Source organism: Malus sylvestris, chromosome 11 (assembly GCF_916048215.2).
Source record: "Malus sylvestris chromosome 11, drMalSylv7.2, whole genome shotgun sequence".
Taxonomy (NCBI): Eukaryota; Viridiplantae; Streptophyta; class Magnoliopsida; order Rosales; family Rosaceae; genus Malus; species Malus sylvestris.
In genome coordinates, this window is record NC_062270.1 from 37,137,753 (window position 1) to 37,144,940 (window position 7,188).

Below are 7,188 nucleotides of genomic sequence, written 5' to 3' on the forward strand. Positions count from 1 at the left end.
CCGTGATGAAGAATGATATGACCGCTGCGGTGGTGGCCAGGAACCTTCTCACTCCCAAAGATAACAGACTACTTTCCAAACGGTCTGATGAGTTAGCTGTTAAGGATTCGCTGGCTCTCAGTGTTCAGTGTGCAGGTTCTGTGTCTAATATGGCCCAACGCCTATTTGCTCGAACCCGCCAAGTTGAATCCTTGGCGGCTGAAGTGATGAGTCTCAAACAGGAGATTAGAGGGCTCAAGCATGAGAATAAACAGTTGCACCAGCTCGCACATGACTATGCTACAAACATGAAGAGGAAGCTTGACCAGATGAAGGAAACTGATGGTCAGGTTTTACTTGATCATCAGAGATTTGTGGGTTTGTTCCAAAGGCATTTATTGCCTTCGTCTTCTGGGCCTGTACCGCGTAATGAAGCTCCGAATGATCAACCTCTGATGCCTCCTCCTTCTAGGGTTCTGTCCAGTACTGAGGCTCCAAATGATCCCCCTCCGGTGCCTTCTCTTTCTGGGGCTCTACCGACTGCTGAGACTTCTCCTAAGCAACCTTTGTGAAGGCTCCGTCTTGTGTGTTTATTTTGACTCATGTATATGTACATATTTGTAGCTGATCGGGGATATCAATAAATAAGCTTTCCTTCATTTCAACGTATTGTGTTAAATACACCAAAGTCTTCTTCGCTAAGTTCTTTGAATTTTCTTTTGTTGAAGCTTGTATGTTGAAGCTTTCTGAGTGGAGCATGTAGGTTGGGGTAGTGTTCCCTTAATTTCCCGAGTGAGGAAAACTTCTCGATTGAAGACTTGGAAAATCCAAGTCACTGAGTGGGATCGGCTATATGAATCTTAGAACGCCATTGTGCTCGATCCTGTGTCATGTCCTCCGTTAGATCCAAGTACTCTAAGTCTTTTCTTAGAGTCTCTTCCAAAGTTTTCCTAGGTCTTCCTCTACCCCTTCGGCCCTGAACCTCTGTCCCATAGTCGCATCTTCTTATCGGAGCGTCAGTAGGCCTTCTTTGCACATGTCCAAACCACCGTAACCGATTTTCTCTCATCTTTCCTTCAATTTCGGCTACTCCTACTTTACCCCGGATATCCTCATTCCTAATCTTATCCTTTCTCGTGTGCCCACACATCCAATGAAGCATCCTCATCTCCGCTACACCCATTTTGTGTACGTGTTGATGTTTCACCGCCCAACATTCTGTGCCATACAGCATCGCCGGCCTTATTGCCGTCCTATAAAATTTTCCCTTGAGCTTCAATGGCATACGGCGGTCACACAACACACCGGATGCACTCTTCCACTTCATCCATCCAGCTTGTATTCTATGGTTGAGATCTCCATCTAATTCTCCGTTCTTTTGCAAGATAGATCCTAGGTAACGAAAACGGTCGCTTTTTGGTATTTCTTGATCTCCGATCCTCACCCCTAACTCGTTTTGGCCTCCATTTGCACTGAACTTGCACTCCATATATTCTGTCTTTGATCGGCTTAGGCGAAGACCTTTAGATTCCAACACTTCTCTCCAAAGGTTAAGCTTTGCATTTACCCCTTCCTGAGTTTCATCTATCAACACTATATCGTCTGCGAAAAGCATACACCAAGGAATATCATCTTGAATATGTCCTGTTAACTCATCCATTACCAACGCAAAAAGGTAAGGACTTAAGGATGAGCCTTGATGTAATCCTACAGTTATGGGGAAGCTTTCAGTTTGTCCTTCATGAGTTCTTACGGCAGTCTTTGCTCCTTCATACATATCCTTTATAGCTTGGATATATGCTACTCGTACTCCTTTCTTCTCTAAAATCCTCCAAAGAATGTCTCTTGGGACCCTATCATACGCTTTTTCCAAATCTATAAAGACCATGTGTAAATCCTTTTTCCCATCTCTATATCTTTCCATCAATCTTCGTAAGAGATAGATTGCCTCCATGGTTGAGCGCCCTGGCATGAACCCGAATTGGTTGTCCGAAACCCGTGTCTCTTGCCTCAATCTATGCTCAATGACTCTCTCCCAGAGCTTCATTGTATGACTCATTAGCTTAATACCCCTATAGTTCATGCAATTTTGTACGTCGCCCTTGTTCTTGTAGATAGGCACCAAAGTGCTCGTTCGCCACTCATTTGGCATCTTCTTCGTTTTCAAAATCCTATTGAAAAGGTCAGTGAGCCATGTTATACCTGTCTCTCCCAAAAGTTTCCACACTTCGATTGGTATATTGTCTGGGCCTATTGCTTTTTTATGCTTCATCTTCTTCAAAGCTACAACCACTTCTTCCTTCCGGATTCGACGATAAAAAGAGTAGTTTCTACACTCTTCTGAGTTACTCAACTCCCCTAAAGAATCACTCATTTCATGTCCTTCATTGAAAAGATTATGAAAATAACCTCTCCATCTGTCTTTAACCGCGTTCTCTGTAGCAAGAACCTTTCCATCCTCATCCTTGATGCACCTCACTTGGTTTAGGTCCCTTGTCTTCTTTTCCCTTGCTCTAGATAGTTTATAGATATCCAACTCTCCTTCTTTGGTATCTAGTCGTTTATACATATCGTCATAAGCCGCTAACTTAGCTTCTCTGACAGCTTTTTTCGCCTCTTGCTTCGCTTTTCTATACTTTTCACCATTTTCATCGGTCCTCTCCTTGTATAAGGCTTTACAACATTCCTTCTTAGCCTTCACCTTTGTTTGTACCTCCTCATTCCACCACCAAGATTCCTTTTGGTGTGGGGCAAAGCCCTTGGACTCTCCTAATACCTCTTTTGCTACTTTTCGGATACAACTAGCCATGGAATCCCACATTTGGCTAGCTTCCCCCTCTCTATCCCACACACATTGGGTGATTACCTTCTCTTTGAAAATGACTTGTTTTTCTTCTTTTAGATTCCACCATCTAGTCCTTGGGCACTTCCAAGTCTTGTTCTTTTGTCTTACTCTTTTGATATGTACATCCATCACCAACAAGCGATGTTGATTAGCCACGCTCTCTCCCGGTATAACTTTGCAATCCTTACAAGTTATACGATCCCCTTTCCTCATTAGAAGAAAATCTATTTGTGTTTTTGACGATCCACTCTTGTAGGTGATCACATGTTCTTCTCTCTTCTTAAAGAAGGTGTTGGCTAAGAAGAGATCATATGCCATTGCAAAATCCAAGATAGCTTCCCCATCCTCGTTTCTCTCCCCAAAACCATGGCCACCATGAAAACCTCCATAGTTGCCTGTCTCCCTGCCCACGTGTCCATTTAAATCTCCTCCTATAAATAACTTCTCCGTCTGAGCAATTCCTTGCACCAAGTCTCCAAGATCTTCCCAAAATTTCTCCTTCGAACTCGTATCCAACCCTACTTGAGGTGCGTACGCACTAATCACATTGATAAGTTCTTGTCCTATTACAATCTTGATTGCCATGATTCTATCTCCTACCCTCTTGACATCTACAACATCTTGTACCAAGGTCTTGTCCACGATGATGCCAACACCGTTTCTCGTTCTATTTGTGCCCGAATACCAAAGTTTAAACCCTGAGTTTTCTAGATCCTTTGCCTTACTACCAACCCACTTAGTTTCTTGTAGGCACATAATATTTATCCTTCTCCTCACCATAACTTCCACTACTTCCATAGATTTTCCCGTTAAGGTTCCTATATTCCACGTTCCTAAACGCATTTTGCTCTCTTGAACTCTACCCTTCTGTCCTAGCTTCTTCACCCTCCCCCGTCTAATAGGATCAAAGTACTTCTTTTGTGTGTCCCGGGTAAAGTTGATAGGAGCATATGCTCCCAAACAACTTTGAGTGGAGTCGTTCGAAAAGAAGTTTCTATGGCCCCCTTGCTCATTTAACACTGCATCCGGGTGCCAATGGAGATGCAGCGACCCTTGCTCACTTATCACTGTGCTCAGGCCACACAGCGCGCCACTTACGGGTGACGCCCTAGCTTTAGCGCGATTTTGTTCTGGATTCATTTTCATAAGGATTCGACGTGATCATGGAGTGCCGGCTGTCGACTACCTGACGCCCTCCCCCTCCTCCTTTATCCGGGCTTGGGACCGGCCATGTAAGACATAGGCGGAGTTTAATGTCACATATAAAGATTTATAAAATTCGTTTTGATTATGCCCTCCATCGTGATCAGGGAAGTATTGCGAATTTTTATTTGTACTTTAAAAAGAAAGCCAAAAAATTGTCTAGAGGTGTAGTACTGTATATCAATATCCTTGATACTCTACATCAATTATTCTAACATATATTACGGATCCACAAGTGCACGCTCCCTTTGCTATTGTTCATTGCCTATTTAGGCATTTTCCTGCAACATTGGTGAAGTAAAATAAAATTTTCTTATAGTTATCTATGATTAAGTGTAAGCGTTAAAATGTGTTTCATCCTTGTATGCAATTTTTGTTAGTGTCGTATCTTGAAAAGTTAACATCTCAAGCGAGTGGTATTCACCACTTCCCTTTTAAATGAATTTTAAAATCAGCTCCAGTCCATGTTTGTTTAACAATGTGGTATCATTCATTATATAGTTTCACAAAGATCGTGCATAATTATTGCTGAACTTGGTTTGGTTTTCTTTTGTTTAGGTATAGATTGAGTGAATCACAGTTTGACAAAATCTTGAATGATGAATTGAGCCAGATCATTGTGAGGTCTCTTTTTCAAGTTAAATTTTCATTTTTTTTTTGTTTTTTTGTTTTTTTGCATTTGTAATCCTTGGTTCTTGAATTTGCATAACCTTAAATATGATTTTCGATCCCATAGCAACTCGCGGACATATTTACTAGTTAATTAATAGGTAAGATATGTATACATTACTTACCACATTAAATGATACACTAATGGTTAAAAAATGCGGTCTCTCAAAAAAAAATTCGACAAACTATAGTTATATTTTCTTTTTCTTTTCTTGGATATGATAATTAATTTATTTGACAAACTCATAGTTGAAAACTTTAACAGTGAGTGCATCACAATTAATTTATTGTTTAAACATCCCAAATTTTAAAAGGACATGAAATTCTTACATATTCCATCACTTTATAGCACTTATCACGTGACCTAAGACTAACACTATTATGTAACCAAGTTCCCAGAAATATCCTCGTTACACTCAAGTTTATGCACTCAAGCTAGTTCAGTAACTCCACGTCTCTATCCAATTGAAGGTTTTAAGTCTATGACCAAATCGTTTACACTACAAAGTAATATGATATTTGGTACCGTTTGGTACATAAACGGGACAGAACGAGACAGAACAGGACGGAATGAGACGGAACGGAATGGAGGTTTCATGCTACGTTTGGTGTACGCTCAGGCCAGAATGGAACGAAGGATTAAATGACAATTGTACCCATCCACTTCAACGAGTTCGATCCACTAGTACAAAAAATAGTTTGCGGGACGAAAACGCAGGTCCTTTGTCGCGCCAAGGTAGTGAAAGCAGGGTTTGTGCGACGAAGAAGTAACATGCATCGCGCAAAGTTGCGTGACGCATGTTACTTCTTCGTCGAGCAAACCCTTTGTTTTTTTTTTTTTGGCAAAAATATTTTTTATTTAATCTTTAATAAATATTGTAATTAAATTCTAAACAATAATTAATAAACCAAGAAAAAGTATTTAAGTATAAAATATATGAAAATGTACTTACAAGATGTCCGAACAAAAAAGAAAAAACTACAAGAAGTAGTCTTCTAGGTTTGATACATCAGGCTACTGGGTATTGGCTGGGAGGTCCACTACTAGAAATTTGGCTAAAAGACATCCTTTTCATTGGTGTCTATTGTCAATTGTGAACACTCACATTGGTGGCAAACTTCAATTGCCACCCAGCAGCCACTAAATTAGAGAACACATCCTATGTAGAGGACTCTATTGGAACAATAGAGACCCTTTACAGATCGGTGGCATCTGAAAACTGCCACCCCAATTCATCTGCAAGGGTTCTGCTTATGCTAAATATGCACAAGATCAAGCCACTTTCCACAAGTTCTATCTTACATTAATGAGCATGTAGTCTGAAAACTAAAACAAGTTATCTGAAGATACTTCCAAAAGTTGGACCATAAGGTACAATGTTGAAGATGAAGCAGCTGTAAAAAGTGTGCAGATGATTGGTTTGCTAAGCATGTTAAGTTATTAATAAGTGATTAATAAGCAGCTGTAAAAAGTGTGCAGAGGAGGAACAAAATGGTACTGTAGTTTCTAGTACATAATAATAGCAATATCTAATTTGAGAGCTTTCCTTCATACCATTTTCCTGAGCCAAGTTACCTTTGCATTAGTACCGTAGCCACTTAAAAAAATCACATATTTGCAACCAGAGCTTTCAAATAAAACCCTAATTTTGGATTAAAGCAATCACAAATTCCTGCAACAATCACCAAATAAAACCCTAATTACCCTAATTACACTTAAATTAACAACAAATTAACAACAAATAAAACCCTAATTTAAGTGTATATATGATAATTAGGGTTCCCTAATTACCCAGTTACCTTTGTCTTCGCCTAACGATGGGTGGGTAACGGCGAGGAATTCCTCATGCACTGTATTGCATGAGGTGGATGTCCGGCGTCTTCGAATATCACTCGAGGAAGTGGCAGATGAAGGAAGACAAAGACGACTAGAGTGAGAGAGAGGGAAGCGAGAGACCAAGTGAAAGAGAGCCGTCGGGACGATTGAAAATTGCAGCGCCTAATTTTACCCCATTTTGTCAAATTCAAAAGAGCGCCTAATTTTTACAATTGCAGCGCCAAAATTTTACCCCCTTGTGCGACACATGCATCCATTACGACGTCGCAAAAATGTTCTTTGCGCAACAACCACACTTTGGCGTCGCTTTAGTTATATTTAAAAAAAAAAATTATAAAATTTACTGAAAATATGACTTACTCCTTTCAAATTCAATTTTTTTTTTATATAAAACCCACAATAAACTATTTTTCTAACAAAAACCCGATCATAACTACAATAATAAATTTAAAGCTACTTAGTAAATATATATATCATTCAATTTCTTAAGATGTACAAAATAAATAAATTTAAAGTTACTTAATAAATATATATACCATTCAACTTGATGAGATACGCATTCTACAAAATTAGTTTCAACGATCCAACCATCAAACTTGTTTGTATATACTTTGAGATCACGCAGAAAATCGTAAAAAACAAACATTCATAGAGC

The 7,188-nt window shown here is 39.6% G+C and overlaps 1 long non-coding RNA gene across 1 annotated transcript; it reads right to left on the bottom strand.

Annotated features, from left to right (window-relative positions):
- Positions 1-5,613: 5,613 nt before the first annotated feature.
- On the bottom strand, positions 5,614-6,689 carry LOC126590047 (uncharacterized). Its single transcript, XR_007612036.1, has 2 exons — positions 6,497-6,689; positions 5,614-6,369 (listed from the first exon to the last, which is right to left on the bottom strand). It is a non-coding gene; the product is annotated as an uncharacterized LOC126590047 (long non-coding RNA).
- Between the last annotated feature and the right edge of the window lie 499 nt (positions 6,690-7,188).